The sequence below is a fragment of the Emydura macquarii genome, unplaced genomic scaffold (assembly GCF_026122565.2).
Source record: "Emydura macquarii macquarii isolate MOO-44397 ecotype Brisbane River unplaced genomic scaffold, CSIRO-AGI_Emac_v2 contig_1390, whole genome shotgun sequence".
Lineage (NCBI taxonomy): Eukaryota > Metazoa > Chordata > Testudines > Chelidae > Emydura > Emydura macquarii.
The window spans coordinates 22,879,682-22,896,493 of NW_027131527.1; positions in this window are offsets into that span (position 1 = coordinate 22,879,682).

Here is a 16,812-nt window from a genome sequence, read left to right on the forward strand (position 1 = left end):
ATATTAATTTGTTGCATAGTATCTAAAGTTCATTTAAAATAATGGCATTCCTTTTCTGCTCTCATAGTTTCCAAAATAGGTAGATTGTAAGCTTATTTTTTCCTTAGAACATTTTAAAGAGCAATTTAAAATTTTAGTTACTAATATTTGAATAGTGTAATAGCTCTGGCATTATTGTAATATATGCAACATTTTTTTCAAATGACCAGATTAGGATCCCAACCATTGGAAAGCTGTCTGTCTGTGCAGACAGACCTTTATATCCAGAAAGAATCCTACTGGTTTCCCACTTTGCAGGATTGGGCCCTAACTTTGTAATAACTTTGTAGACCTGTGTGATACAGTATGTTGCAAGTTGTCAACCAAGCTGTTTTATTGTTCCACAGGGATCATTGTATGCTATTAGGGCAAAAGAAATACTTAAAAAACAAGAAGGAAATTGGTCTATATTTGTAAAATATACTTTTTTAAAAATGCCTAGTTTATCTTTTAATAATCCCTCCTAAATTATATAATACTATATCTTTTCAGAATTGTGTAGAGAGCTATTTAAGTGTCTGATCATCTAGCAGCTCAGGATGAGGTAACTTGTTTAGAAAGTGAACAGCAAAGCAAAAATTAAAATTGAGCTGAGTCTTGGTTTATGTGATTTATGTGATTGGTTTAAGAATGTAGGAGATATTCAATAAAGAAATAAATTTTAAATAAGCTTAAAAATATTTTTCCCCATTCCACTCAATATTGCTGGTTCATTGAAGATCCGAGGATGAATCATTGAGTGATATTAGAGATATCATATGTCAAATACCAACATTAGCAGAAATGAGCTCCATTCTTCTTCATTAATTGCTGCTGCAGAACCTAAAGGGTCTGGCCCCATAGATAGCACCACAGGATCTGCTAGCCAATAATAGTCCTCCTGTATTAGAATTGCTGCCACTGATAAATTCCCAGGGCTTCTTCCTAGTTCTAAGATTGGTTAAATGAGTGAGCGGGAAGAGAGGAGGCCTTCCCCCAGTCTCATTGGCCCCTTGTGTTTCTAATGTACTCTAGAGAATTATGGCTTTTGATGGCTAAGGAGAGTTAAAGTTTCTGTAATAAAATAGGGCATCTTGGGGTTTTTCTGTAACATAGTATAATTAAAGTGTAGTCCCACTCTCAAAAAGTAACTGCATTAAACCACACCTTCTTAGGCAACTATTCTGTTCCCTCTGCAAATTTAGAGTAATATCAACTTAATTTAGCGACAAGCTTTTACAATTTTAATCCTGTTAGATCTGCAACTAAAAGAGAGGGATTTTGATTCTATTCCTCCTTTTGCCCATTAATAGGACTGCTTGCTACGTTTTCCAGTTGCACAGATAACAGGTTACAAAATCACTGGACGCAATGTGACCCCAACACTAGGAACACTTACATGGGTGCTTAACTTTAACATTGACATCAGTGTGGCTACTCACATGCTTCAAATTAAGCATGTACAGAGCAATTCATGGGTTTATTTAATCTTATGCCAAATTTAGGCCTTGATCCTGCAGACACTTTTGTTGCACAGGTGTAAAAGAGCAGAATTTGACCTGCAGAATTTTTTACTGGTGGTGATGAAGGTGAATGAAAGACTACAGTTTGATTTTCAAAGCTGATGCAGAGTTTGCTCAGCTGGCACTTTATCTGTTTACCTATAAACTGAGCAGATTTGATATTGAAATCATTGAAACAATAAACATTGGATCCTCCAGTTCAATTTTACAGTCTTTTTTAAGAATAGAACTACACTTTAAATTATTTGTGGAGGAATGTTCAGATTTGTGGCCTAGACTGTTAATTAACGACCATTTAGTACACAAGCCACTGCTGTGGGGTGAGTGTGGGCGGGCTTACTCTACAACCCCCACCCCCATGGCCTCCTTTCTACATTGGGCCAGATCAGGGTTATGGAGAGTGCACATCATGCAGTTGGGTTGCTTTAGTAAAAAGTTTGGGAACAACTGATCTAGCAGTAGTACATCTGGTTCTTTTTTCCCTCAGCCAACTGTGGATGTCATACCCCCCTTATAGTATCAAATGGTTTAAAATAAATAAACCACTCTCCTCCCCCATTTGTATATTATGTACCACTTACAGCCTTGTTAATGGAATTTTTAGCACTTTTCTGAGCTTAGCATAATTTTCATTTATGTCTGTGCTGTTCCCACTTAAAAATTGTGACAGAGGTTCTATTGGCACAGCATATTTTGGCATTTAAGAGCTCATATAAAGAGGACTGTGATCAATTGTTCTCTATGTCCACTGAAGGTAGGGCAAGAAATAATGGGCTTAATCTGCACTAAGCAAGATTTAGGTTAGATATTAGGAAAAGATCTCTAACTATAAGGATAGTTCAGTACTAGAATAGGCTTCCAAGGGAGGTTTTTAAGAACAGGTTAGATAAACACCTTTCAGGGATGGACTAGGTATATTTGGGCCATCCTCAGGAGTGCATCCTCATTTGGACCATCCTCAGTGCAGGAGGCCGGACTGGATGACCTTGCAAGGTTTCTTCCAAGCCTCCATTTCTAGGAAAGTGGTTTTGGACGGTTTCATGTATAGCTTTTTTGATATAACAAAATTTAAAGAAAACTTGCTATGCAAAAAAAATTTTTTTACGTTATATATTTACTTTCTTTTATAGAAGTAGTGTCATGTTATTTTAAACAACTTTTTTTTCCTAAAAATGTAAAGGTTATTTTATAGCTTGGAAAATAGTGTAATAATTGTGTATAAAAATGTCCTTCTAAAAGATTAGCTATTATGATGCTTTCTTTCATGGTATCTTTCCTTCACATAGACAACTGTGATTAAAATTCTTCTTGGTGCTATGAGAGAACATTTTTGTTCTTCTTGTTGTTCCATGTAATAATGTGAAGTCCTTGAAGAAGTTGTGCATCTCACCGTCTTTGTGCATGAAATGAGTTTCTTCATGTTTTCATGAGGAAAATCTTAAGAGGGTATGTGTGGTTTTAAAAAATAAATGGTATCCTTAAGAAGAAAATGTAAAATAATCAATTAGTTCACAATAACCACGCACTTCACTTGGAAGGAATGTGCTGTTATTTTATAAGTTGTACAATCACTGAAATTCTGTCTTCACAACTTTACCGTTATGGTGTCTGTCATTTGTGTATCTCAAATTGATATTTATTTCTTAAAAGTCAGCTATTCATTCTGTGTTCTTGTTTCCCTGACAGTCTACCACATAATATAATGTTTAACCTCTTTCTTTATCTAACTTGTGTTTGTCTTGATGTCATAGATTCGTATAATTGTTAGTACAAAATAAAGTTATTGAACATATCCATGAAAATGTAGTTGTTTATTTCCATTTCTATACCTGTGCTGAGTTTAAGGGTTGAATTTGTTTATAGAATGTGTAAACATTGGTCAGGTTATCCCTGCTGAATAGAACTTTCTCACTGTCTGCAGCATATAAATTATTGGCATCAGAAATGTTGAATCATGAAGCTGACATCAGCATAAACATTGTTGATGAAAATAATTCCAACCTCATTTAAAACATCTTGTGCTATTGTTTTTGTCCCTCTCCTTTTGGATCTGTGTGCCTAATTTGGTACTTAACTGAGACACAGGGTAGTAAGCTTATGGCTACTGAAAACCTTTTCCTTTTATACAGTTGACAGAAATCATTTCACCAGTTCTACCAAAGTGAAGTGAAAGTTACCTTTTTAGTACTAACAAAAACCCTTATGTAAATGACTTTTTTGCAGAGGACAATTGTTTGATCTGCAACACCACGACATAAAGCAAAACACAGGCAGGATGTGATTCTATGGAGCTGTACTCTCCTGTTTTTCATGGGAGACTTCTGATTTTAGAGGCCATGTATTGGGGAAACAGAAGGACTCCCCAGGCAGTGAGGTGAGATCCTCTATCTTGAGAAACTCCTGATCTCTAAGTCGCAGAGACCTGGAGTGTGACAATATCCCCACTTCCAGTTAGAAGTCAGAAATAGCTCTGCAAGACATACCCTCACCCCAGCAGCAGCTGCCTGCCCCCCCGCTCAATACTGCGCTTCTGCATCTGAAGCCAGGGGCAGAGCTTAGCATAGGGGAAACCCAGTGCTTGCTGCTCCCTGTGCCAAAGGCCTGCTGTCTCTAGGTGGTACCTGCTATTCCAGCAGTTGCTGTGCAGCAGCCCTCAGCCCTGTTCTCCTCTCATGCACAGGATGGTGTCTATAGCTCCAGCACGAAACATTTTCAGGCTTCTAGGAAGTAGAAACTTGCAATGCAATAAACCCCCAAGTACCATCCACTTAAATACCATCTGAGTGTAGCAGTGGTGAGCTGGGAGTAGGATTAAAAATAAAAGGTTTTAAAATGCATACATTCATCTCCCAGCCTTTCTGTGGCGGCGATGGTTGGGGACAACTAATGTACTTCAGGCCATGGTGTCCTTTTGTGTGCATGCACTCTCTCGCTCTCTCCCCCTTCACTGTGCTGGTGTGTCAGGTTGGAAGCACGGATGAACAACACAGCCTTCTCCAGAGCACAGCATTTTTTTCTTTCCCTGTGTGTACATGGATTCTGCAAGAGGCACAGCTGAACACTGCCTGATCTGAGTGCTGCAAAGCTGTGCCACCTGTGCACTGCATGTGCTCAGGCTGAATCAAGAGGATTTACTTCCTTTCTTCTCCTTCAAAGCAGGGTGCTCTGGGATAGCTGGGGCACATTTAAAATGAAACTGCAAGTGCAGAAGTTAGACTTGGGTGAAAAGAGGATCAGAGAAGTGTATTATAAATCCGCAAAACTGAAATTCAAGGCTTACTTTGAACCCCAGTAAAGGTATGTGGCTTTGTATGCTATTTTAAATGTGCCTGGTGCTTATAACTAAGAGACAATGTCCTTGATCCAAAGAGCTTATGAGCTGAATAATTTCTGTTACTAAACCTGCTGCAGTGTGAACCTCACCTTATCTTAGCTTCCCCATGTCTGTGTTTTACACCTACACAGAAAAGGTGACACTTTCAGGTATTTCATGACCCGTGTGTGCGTAGAGATGGGTGAGGGGAAGAGGGGTACGGATAATAAAGTTCAGAAATTGTGATATTAAAAAAGCCAGGAGGTGGAAATGGAGCAAGAGATGTACTAGAGAAGTAAAATGTTTTAATGGAAGAAAAATCAGAAAAAGTGTAAAGAAATTAACAGAACAAAAGAAGAGATATTAGGAAAAAGCTGAAATGCGACAGACTAAGACAAAAAGGAAGGTAAACAATGTATAGGGTGCTTCATTAGTGTGCTTCCACAGTTCTTTGATTTTGTATATGTAGACTCTGTATAGGTATAATATATTTTAACCTAAATGGCAAAGGTGTTAGGTTTTTTTAAGGTTATTAAGAGATTATAATGCCTTTCATCTCAAAGAGCTCTCCATGAGTGGAGATCAGGAGCCAGGCACTTAGCACAATGGGAAATTTTGCTTAAGGACATCAGGGGAAACTCATCTTCTGGAAAGCACTGTGGTATGTTCTATCCACACAGAGCAGACAGAAAGACAATTTACTGCTGTGTTGAGCTTTACAGAGGGCTACAGCTTAAATCCATTCAGAAACTGAGGCTGATGCAGAATGTAGCAGCTGGCTGGTTATGTTGACCATTTTCAAGTGATCAGAACTATTAATTTCTAGGTGGAATTTCAGGTGTTGACTTTGATCTACAAAATACCAAAAGGCTTTGGAGCTGTTTATTTGTGAGACAACCTCTTAGTAGTGTAATTCTGCTGCAGTTGTCATCAGCTGAGGCACTTGAGCTGGAATCCCCTAGGTTTAAAACAGAGTTAGGGACAGGTTTTTCTCTGTGTGTGGGAGGAGTCTCACTCAATTCCAGAATGCACACATTTCCTCACATACACAGGTCTGACAAAACCCAAATCTGTTAGTCTTTGCAGCAGGCCTGGAAAGTTATCTGTTTACTTGGGCTTGGGGAGGGCTTGCTGACTAGTTGACTTATATGGATTTGGAATTGCTGCATCTCTTATTTTTAGATTAACTGAGTTTTAATAATTGTCAAGATGCCTAAATCCTGGGCCAAGCATTTTAAAATGGATAACTGTATGGGGGAAGGGAGGTATTCCTAGATTCTAAGGGCAGAAATGTCTATTGTGACCATCCTGTATAACACAGGCCCTAAGACTTCTCTGGAATAACTCCTATTTGAGCTAGAGCATATCTTTTAGAAAATCACTCCATCTTGATTTAAAAACTGCCAATTATGGAGAACACACCACAACCCTTAGTAAGTTGTTTCAATCGTTAATTACCCTCACTCTTTTGAAATTTGTGTCTTATTTCCCCCTCAGAATTTGTTTAGCTTTCATCCATTGGATCTTGTTATACCGCTGTCTGTTGGATTGACAAACCCATTATCAATATTTTATTCCCCCTGTGTGTACTAATAAACTGATCAAATAACCCCTTAACCAGCTCCTTGTTAAGCTCAGTAGTTCGAGCTCCACACTGAACAGATTGAGCTATATTGTAAAATGTATGTATGTATGTGTCTATATATTACAAACAAAACTATGTTAAAAGAACATTAAGGTTGTAAAGTCAAGCACTAAAAAATTAGGCAATGCCAGAATTAAGGTTGCCTTGGCATGTGGACTGTCTTGGGCCTGGGACCCTGGGCTTCCAGATTCCCATGCCAGCTGGCTCTTCACGCTGCTTGCAGTCTACAAATTTTGGGTGCCCAACGTGAGAGACTTAGGACCTGATTTTTCAGTTCATGTGTTCACGCACTGCTCCCGTTGACTTCAGTTGCAGCTGTCAGTGCTCAGCACTTCTGAAAATTAGACCCCAGGGTTTCAAGTCAGGCAATCAGAAAATGAGGAACACACAATTAGTGACCACCTATGACTTAAACTTAAAGTGACTTTGCCAGCATCACATAGGAACTCGGTGGCAGAGGCAGTGATAGAATCCAGTGCTGCAGAGCAGCATTCAACTGATTTTACCATGAAAATCCAACTTCTGCAACAAAGCCAAGAATCCTACGGACAACAATCTCCTTCACTACACAGCCCTGATTCAGCCCCAGATCAGGCCCATCTTGTGCACCAAATGAGGCAGTGGTCCAGTGGAAAAAGCAGTATATGATCATGCATAAGAAGGCTGAGTTAAGGTTGCACAAGCAGCCTTCATTTTGACATTAAGTTTTGAGTGTTTGACTTTGAAACCTTAAAAATGTTCTTTTAACTTAGTTATTGTGTATAATTGCCTAGGTTTTAAGAAAGCAAATTGAAAAACAAATTCCATCATGTGACATATATTGCCACCCCCATAGCTCATCAGCAGGGTTGAAACCTTTAGATCCACCCCACCGACCTCTGCTATTTGAGCTAACAGGAAATTGTCATCCTTGGTTTGTGGGCCAGCACTGGAGGGGGATGAGACACACCTTTCCCCGTGGGTTTCACAAGTATTTGCTCACAGCAGGGGAAGGGTGAGATTCAGGGATCATGGGTTCCATTCCAGGCTCGGGAGGTGTGTGTGTCCTTGTGGTCACAACTCCTTCTGTCCCCTCCAAGCTATCTGTATTCTTGTCACAGTCCTCTTTTCCCCACCCTAGCTCCTCTTCGTGGTTCCATTCTAGTGCCTAGTGCACACAGAAGCTTTAGGAACTTTAGCTGCCAACTTCCCGCAAGTCTCTACTGAGCACATGACAACTGCAATGTTTCAGAGGCTTAAAAATTAGGACAAATACAGGCTGATTTTCAGCAAAAGGTATATCCCTGGCACAAGGCCATCCTCCTACCAGATTTCAAGTCCTTATTCCAGATCATGGGGCCTCTACAGCTTCTCAAATAAAAAGTGTCCAGAAATATTTTAACCCTGGCGAAACAGCATATTTTTCTGCAACTTCATTCTCAAACTGTTTTGGCTTTAAATCTTCCAAAACAATTCAGCCTGAAGCAGACAATCAGCATGAAAAATTTTAGCCCAAATGGTTAAAATTGGCAAAGTTATAAACAACTGAAAACAGAGTCTAATAACAGGAAGTGTTAGGCAACCTTAATACTAGATGGTGCTAACTGACCTGCCTATATCTGGGATAACGTTCTCCTGGATCCCCCGAGAAGTAATAGCAGTTAATCTGGAACAGAAGGGATCCTGCACACTTGCCTACCTAGTTTCTGATGCCGCCAGCCCTCATAGCCCCCCCACCCCCCCATCTGGCTCTCCATTTGATTTGTGGATGGAGTTTCCAGGCTATTGAGCCTTCACTTTAGGTGCTGGAAGAAAAGCTGCTTTGACAATAGATTAAAAAATATTGTGACAGGGTTGGACTAGATGGCTACCAGAGAGTGCTACTATTTGAATTCCAGGAAGCCATCTAGCCGCCAGCCTAAGGGGAGGAGCCACTCGACCCAGGACTCAATTGATTTCGGGAGACCACTAATGAGAAAACAGGAAAGGGCGTGAAGCTCAAAGGGTGAAATGGAGGGAACCAGAAGGGGACACTAAGCAGAGAACCCTGGATAGCACCCACTGCTCCCGGAAGGCATCTAGGGCATTGCCCAGAGGAACTCTGCCGGGATGCATGAACAGATGGCGGAAGGGAAATAGGCCCCACAGTCACAGAGCATGACACAAAGGCAAGGGTGGGGACAGCAGTCCGGGGAAGGGAAGAAACAGGAGGAGGAGGGGTCACCACCCAGATCGAGGCCCACTGGCAGGGGGTCGTCCTCCCCCTGGGTGAGCAGAGCCAGGGCCTCAATCTCCTCAAAGATTAATCCAAAATCCCCTGCTGCCACCACGGGCCAACCCCACCGGAAGCCAAGGTGGCAGCCACCTCAGCACCGACAGGGAGGCGCAAATGAAAAGGGGGTGGGGTGGCGCCCCAGGGAGGGACTCCAGGAGGGGCACTCCTCTGTGCAGGGCCAGTTCTTTTGGAGTAGATGGATTGGGGGGAGGGCTCCAGGCTGCTCCCCTCTCTCCCCACAGTAACGACTGTAGCTTCCCCACCACCACAAGAGCAGAGATGGCACAGTCACTCAGTCCAGCAACACACACATCCCCTCCACAGCCTCCTGGAGTGGACCAACGCACTCCGCCAGTAGCAATAGTTGTCCTCCTCCCAGGCAGCAAAAGCAGCAGCAGGCTCCAAGGTGGTGGTAGCAGTAGCAGCAAGCCAGGAAGGGGCCCCCACAGGTAGTAACAGCAGCAGTGGTGGGGCCACTCACTCCCCACAGGGAGGGAGGCCAGCAGAGTCCCCAAATAGCAGCAGCAAAGGGTGCAGGGGGGCTAGCCCCCATGAGAGTGCTGGCTCAAGGGCCCCAGAAGAAGCAGCAAGTCCCTTTGCCCCCAGTAGCTGAGCAGGGGTTTCTCTAGGTTAATTAACACACCTGGAGCCAATCAAGGCCCCCCTAGGACTTGTTAAAAGCCTCCCCTCCAGAGAAAGGGGATGGCTAGAGTTGTGAGGTGAGCTACAGAGTGTGTGAGCAGGCAAGATGCTGTCAGAAACCAGGAGGGTTTAGGAGCAGGAGCAGAACGCTGGCAGAAGAGAACCCTGCAGGTACAAAGTCTGGGAGAGGAATAAGCTCTGCCCAAAGAGGGCAAAGGACCTTTCCCAGGCCTGGAGGCATGAGGAAAGAGACCCTGCCAGAAGGAAAAGATTGAATTGGACATTTGGCTTAGCACTACCACGCCAAGTGGGGTTGTCAGGGGTCAAGAGCCTTCCCTGACCAGGAAGGGCCCCTGTGTGAGCAGGGTGCAGACATTAAGTCAAGGGCCACAGGGAAGTAACCCAGGGAAGCTAGCAGCTTTCCTGAATCCACAGTGTGAGGCTGCTACTTATAGGATCCCTGGCTTGGGTCCTGGAGTCGAGGGTGAGACTGGGCCCCATCTCCTTCCGGCCATTCACCGGAGGGGCAAGAGTCCCAGCGAAGAGACGAGGACCAGGAGCCAGCAGGCAGTGGCCATCTTAGAGAGGCTGCATTACCCTCCCCCACCACTAGAGGGTGGACGAACACTAAAGGGTGAAGCAGTTACCTGACCTACCGCTAGAAGGCAGTGCTGGAACCACCAAGGTAGAGGAAGAGCTTTGTGTCTATACATAAAAGGCAAATAACCTTGTTTTGCCCAATGCTCTCAGAATGGAATTACTCAGCAAGATGAGAAACCTCTCACTTCTATCCCTAGATCTAATGTAGAGCCAAAAGCACCACTGGGTAAGTGGGTGCAATTCCACTGGCACCAGCCTGCTATTTAGTGGCAAGATCTGTTCTGAATGGATTTTCCCCCCCTGGTGTACTCTGGGGGGGAGGAACGGAGAGGGGCTCAGTTTGTTGGTTTTTTTTATAATCTCCTTCTTCTGAAGCATCAGGGGTGGCCGCGGTTGGCGATAGTGTATTGGACGGGAAAGACCAGGACTCTCAAGTGACACTGAGCATTCTTTCCAGTGCTTGGCTGGCTGATTCTTGCCCACAGGTTCAGGATCTAACTGATCAACATAGGTGGGGTCACGAAGGAATTTTCCCCCCAGGTTAGATTGGCAGTGGGATTTTTTTTGGCTTTCCCTGCAGCATGGAGTGTGGGTCACATGCCAGGATTATCTGAGTGTATGGCACTTAATCATTGCCTTGCCGCTGTGGGAGCCTTGGGCACTGGTGCACCTCGGTCCCTCCTATGCTCTGCCTGTGGCACATAACAGTAAAGTCCCCTGTGGGCTGTAATACTAATTTCAGTTGTGTTCAGTGTGAAGTGCTTGGTGGTGTTGGTGGCCTGTGATATACAAGAGGTCAGACTAGATGATCTGGTTGTTTCTTCTGGCCTTAAACTCAGAGTTTCTGAACTAAAGAGATGTCCAGAAAGCAGTTTATCCCCCATAAATGTGCATGTCTCATACCTTCACTACTTCTGTCATCAAAGGTGGCAGTTCCTCTGACTGGTTTAACTTCAATGTAAATATAAAGCTATTTGATTAAAGTAGACTGAAAAAGGTGCAAGTTTTTGCTACCACAGGTAAGGAGGAGTGGGAGCTCCTCTGCTTTTTAGCAGCAGTGGAAGCTCTGCTCCCCTTTACTCTGACTCCCGCTGGTAATGATTTTTTAAAATTTATTTAATAATTTAAGTAATAATTTACTTATTTAATAATAGTTGGGACTCCAATTCACAGCCCTCAGTGATCTGATAGCCCTTCTGGGAAGACTTATATTTGAGAATTTAATTTAGCTCGCTCTGTCTTTATGAATTGACAAAGATTCCCCCCCGCCCCCCACCAGTTTGGGGAAATTGGACCCAATCTGATACCCTAGGAAGAGGTGTGTAAAATATTGTAGAGGAATAAATAGTACTTTTCAGACCTGGAAGGTGGAAAAAGAACATTGCAGAGACAATGCATGTTCTTGGCTTGAGAGAAGTTGTTGTGCATTATAAACAAACAATTTGAACTCTTGGTTGAGCTCTCAACTGAATAATTGCTCTGAGATTTGAAACATTCTGAATTATTTAAATTATTTGCTGTAATTGAATAACATTGTGGTTGGTGATTTAAAATGTTGTTGAATTAGTTAACGTTTTATTAAATTCCCTTTTGTCTGTTCTCATGTCAGTTTTATTTTAAAGGAATCTACTAAAGTAAAAATGTGTGAGCCCAATAAAGAAGTTTATGATGCTCTTATGCCTGCTTACCATTGTGAAAGAGAGTCTTAAACAGTGTAGCTTGAATATTAAAGAGCCAGAAGAAATTGTAAGTTAAAGAGGGTTTGGTCTATTCTAAATTGCACCACCTTTTCCTTGCTAAATTCCTCTTTTCTGGCCACTTGGTGTATGAATTCCACCAGCTTTCCTTGAGAATTGGTTAGAGTCCCTTACACTTGGTTATAATCAATGGACAGTGATGTCCTGGGGGGCATGTAAATTACATGTTGGTAAGTGGATGCAAGTCTAAGGGAGTTTACAGATAGTCTGATTTGGTGAATTATATATTTTTGAGAGGGTCACAAAAAGGCATTGCTCCAGCTCCTCTCTTGACTCAAACACTTTTGAATTTTACCTTTGTGGCAGATGGCCGGCTTCCCCCTAGTGAGTCTCACACTTTCCTGTTTGTAGTGGGCCGGGAAGTTGCCCATCACCCCATCTTCCCAGGGGAGGGGGTAGGGACCCAGGCCCACCCACTCCTCCGGGTCCCAGCCCAGGGGCCCTATGAGAAGCAGCTATGTGCTGGTGGTACCGCTTTCCAGACTGCACACTCTTCCTCTGGGCTAATTTTCCCCCTCCTTCAGTCCTTCTGGCTTCTTGAGCGGTACCTTCCTCCTGGCCGCTCCACGACAGAACTCTGCTCTCCAGTCCGTTCCTCTGCACACCTCAGCACTCCTAACACAGCTCAGCTCAGCCTGGCACTCCTACTTCCTCCAGCTCATGCACTGACTGTTTGGAGCAGAGGGCTTTTATGGAACACCTGGCTGGTCCTTAATCAGCCTCAGCTGCTCCTAATTGCCCCCTAATGGCTTAAGTTAGGCAGCAGGGACGAAGGCCCTGAGCATTCTGGGGCTCACATATCTCCCATCCACCACTCTCCTACTGCCCTCTGCCTTCGCTATGTCACACCTTCTTAAATCTAAAGGCTCCCTAAACATTAATAATGCCTATGAAGATCTTTTTAGGACATTGGTTGTCCATCACATTTCAAATTTCAGCTGAAAACATCTGTGTCCCTTGTTTGGTACCTTGTAACTCCTCTGGGCAGTTCTCTAACTTTATTTGTCTCTGGCATAATTCAGAATAAGCTAACTATGGGGATGGGAAGGACTGTTAGTTTGGAAAAGGGGGGATGGGTCCTGCCCCAGAAATTGTCTAGAGCAGGGGTGGAGAACTTTTTTTCTGCCAAGGGCCATTTGGATATTTATAACATCATTCGCGGGCCATACAAAATTATCAACTTAAAAATTAGGCTGATGGTGGTACGCGGAAGACAGCTGAGTGTCCGCCGCCGAATTCCCCCCCGCCGCCACGAAACCGCGCCGCCACTGAATTCCCCCCTGCAGTTGCCTTGCCAGGGCCAGACCAAATGATTTCACAGGCCTTATACAGCCCACGGGGCGGACGTTCCTCACCCCTGGTCTAGAGAAAGAGAGAGCACAGTTACATCGGGAATGGATTCATATGTGTACAAGGAAGAAAGATTCAAACCTTCTTCTGGTTCCTGGGCATTGTCCTGATATTATAACATGGCCATAGGAGCAAGATATTAAGCTTTCAGAGACTCAAGCACCCGTGGATAACAAAGGGTCAGAGAAAATTTCCTGATACACATTTAATTGATTTCCTGTTGAACTAGGGGTTTTTAGGGTTAGAGCAGGAGAAGTCCAAGGGTGCTCTGAAGTCCTTGTTTTTCAAAATAAATAGCTCAAATTTGACTTCAAGGTTTTATGCTTCTATGCTGTTCCGTGTGTGCGATACAGTACTATAACCTCATCAATACACTACGGTAAGGATAAACACATTCCTTTCTCTTATCTATTATACAGCATGTTTTATGGATTATTACAATTACATTGTATTTGGGTTCCTTATGATTAAAAAAGTTCCACTCTTAATGTTATGTTATTACCAGTTCTAGATTGAAAAATATATTTGTCTAGCATGAATCACAGTGAGACATTCATTTTTAGTTTAATAAAACAGATCCACTCACTTTATTACACCAAACTTGTTTGTAGCCTACCACTGGAGAACAAGGTTTTAATTTCTTATGGATCAGGGCTGTGGTTCTTGCATCTTTTACTCTTTATAGGCTATTCATTAAATTCAAAATATTATTCACTGAGATGCCAAATCCATAGGTTGTAAGTAAGTATCACTTACAAATCACACAACTGATCATTGAATAGAATAAAATGCGTGTTCAATTTATTCACCAGATGGCTGGTGGCAGCCACTTTATAATAGACAGAATGTTGTTTTTATGACTTGCAACCTGAAGATAAATAATGCTTAATATTTATATAGAATAAAGACCTTTTAATAAGGAGCTTAACATTGAAAAGCTTTAAACCAATAATGAAGTGAGCTCTTAGTTCAGCAAAAGGCATAGACCAAGAAATAAGAAAATACAAAAGATTAAAAGACATAAGAGACTGCTAGCCCTGATTTGATGTTTCCAGACATCCAGATTCAGAAAGCCTCCCTGGCAATCAACTATAAGGCATCTACAAGGGAGAAATCCAACTTCCCTCCAGGATTCCAGTTCCCAGACTAACCAATGACTGCCCTTAATGCCATCCCTAACATATCAGTTCATTCTGGTTCCTCAACCAAGCAACAGATAATCCCAAGGCTTAACTCAGGATTTGGAACTCATGAGCCCAGCAAAAGCACCAAACTAGGTAACTCTTATAGACTCAGCTTTTCGTGCTAATTTGGCAATAATAACTAGACTTTTTCCCTTCAGGTTCAGTATGAATGATTTGGCTACCATTCAGCTTCGGAAGGTTTTGTTTGCCTGCAACTTGAAAACAGAACTAATTCAAGATAGCACAAAACTACTGTAAATTGTGTTTAGGAACTGCAGTTGGTGGTGGGAAGAGCTGTGCTAAAGGAGGAGACAGGACTTAGCCAATCCATACCTCCCACACAGCCAGGGCAGGGTGGAGTGGGGGGCATTTATTCTGAAGGAAGGGCTGAAACAGAACACCAGATCTGAATAACCTCAAACCGGGGGGGTGGTGGGGGTTAACTTGGATTTCAAATGCAGATCCAAATTTTACAGCTATTCCCTATGTTTATAAAAGGAAGAGCCAAAATCCCTCTAGTAGTAGCAACAGTGGGAGCAGCAGTAATAACAAGGTGATGGCAGCTACCAGCACTTTAATTACTATGGGAGCTAGACCTCCTTTTAGCAGGGTTAGATGGATATGGTGATGAAAACACAAGAGTCTGTCCTACAGTTGTGCTCCCACTATTGCTACCAGTGGTAGAGCTGAACTGGTGGCAGACATGTTAGGAAATGTTATGGAAAAGGGAACACCGATTTCAAATTACTGACACTCTTCTGAGTCCAGCATCTCTCAAGCTGTTGGGTCCCAGGGTCCTCCCATAATCTATTCTTGTTTCCTTCAATTTCATCTTCTGACCCAGCCCCATTCGTACTACTAGCTACATTTTGATTTCAGAGCTTGATAAATGAAGGGCCAGAAGGGACCGCTATAATCACTTAGTCACCACAATCCTTAGTAAGTTATTCCAATGGTTAACTACCCTCACTGCTAAAAATGTGTGCCTTACTGCTAGTGTGAATTTGTCTAGCTTCAATTTCCAGCCATTGGATCTTGTTATACCTTTGTCTGCTAGATTGAAGAGCCCCATTATCAAATTTCTGTTCCCCATATAGGTACTTATAGATTATGATCAAATCATCCCCGCTTAATCATCTCTTCCTTAAGATAAATAATTTGAGCTCTGTGAGTTTAATATAAGGAATGTTTTCCAATCCTTTAACACTCACGGCTCTTCTTTCTCTAAATCTTCTCCAATTTTTCCAACATCTTTCTTGAATTATGGACCCCAGAACTATTCCTGTAGTGGCGGCACCAGTGCCAAATGGAGATACTATAACCTCTCTCTTTCGCCTCAGTAGTCCCTGATTACACATCCAAGGATCACACTAGCTCTTTTGGGCACACCACTGCTCTGGGAGCTCATGTTCAACTGATTATCCACCAGGATCCCCAAGTCCTTTTCAGAATCATTGCTTACCAGGACAGAGTTTCCCCACCCTGTAAATATGGTTACATTCTTTGTTCCTAGATGTATGATGTTACTATATTGTTTGACTATATTGTTTGACTATATTGAAACATATTTGCTTGTGGATTATTCCATATCAGGTAGTTACAATATACTGACAACATTGATGGGGGGGAACTGTACCCTTCAAACTGCACAATACTGTATTTCATCATTTATGGATACACAGAGTCACGCACAATATCCTATTACATACATTCTTCTCCCTGATTGACCCTCATAAGTATATATATGATAGGTGTAAGAAAAGGAAGGGGGGGATTTCCTCCCCTTACATGTGCTGTTTATGCAGCCGTTGAAAGGGATACATTCAGATGTTGTGCAGAGCATTTTAAAATGCATTAACTTGCAACCTGGGGGCTCTTCAGACAGAGCTACTTATCATATATTTTTAGCACACTAGCTCGAACCGAGCAAGCGTGAGTCTGACTCTGCTGGGCATCATCCCTCCCAGCAGCAGTGCAGACATACCCAGTAGGGACATGAGGGCGATGTGGTTGGATATTGCTGTGATAAGCAGAACTCAAAAGATGAAAGATTGGTAAGGGCAGCAAAGACAGTAGGATTGACCTTCAGCTGCCTTTTGAGCTCTGACTCCAGGCTACAGGGATATACTGATATAGACAGACTCCCTAACTATGAGACTGAGAAAAGCAAGTTAGCATGGCAAGAATGTTGGCACAAATCCCTTCAAACCAAAAACAGGAACAAAGGACAGAAGAACTCCACACACTCACTATGAGGCCCAAGCTGTACAATAGACAGACACACATGCTGCTTGCCCATCACTGAACTGGTCTCCAGTAGAAAGCAGTACCTAAACGTTTACGTAATGGATGGCAAAGACAAACCAAGGTGCCGAATGTGTGCTGGAATGCTGTAGGCCACTGCTCCTTGCTCTGAAAGTAGCAGGATGCACACTCCTCACTACTAGTGGTTTTAGGTCTTCTCACATTATCCTCCCTCAGAGCTGTGTATTTTCTAGATACATTTTGTACTGCACTATTAATCCA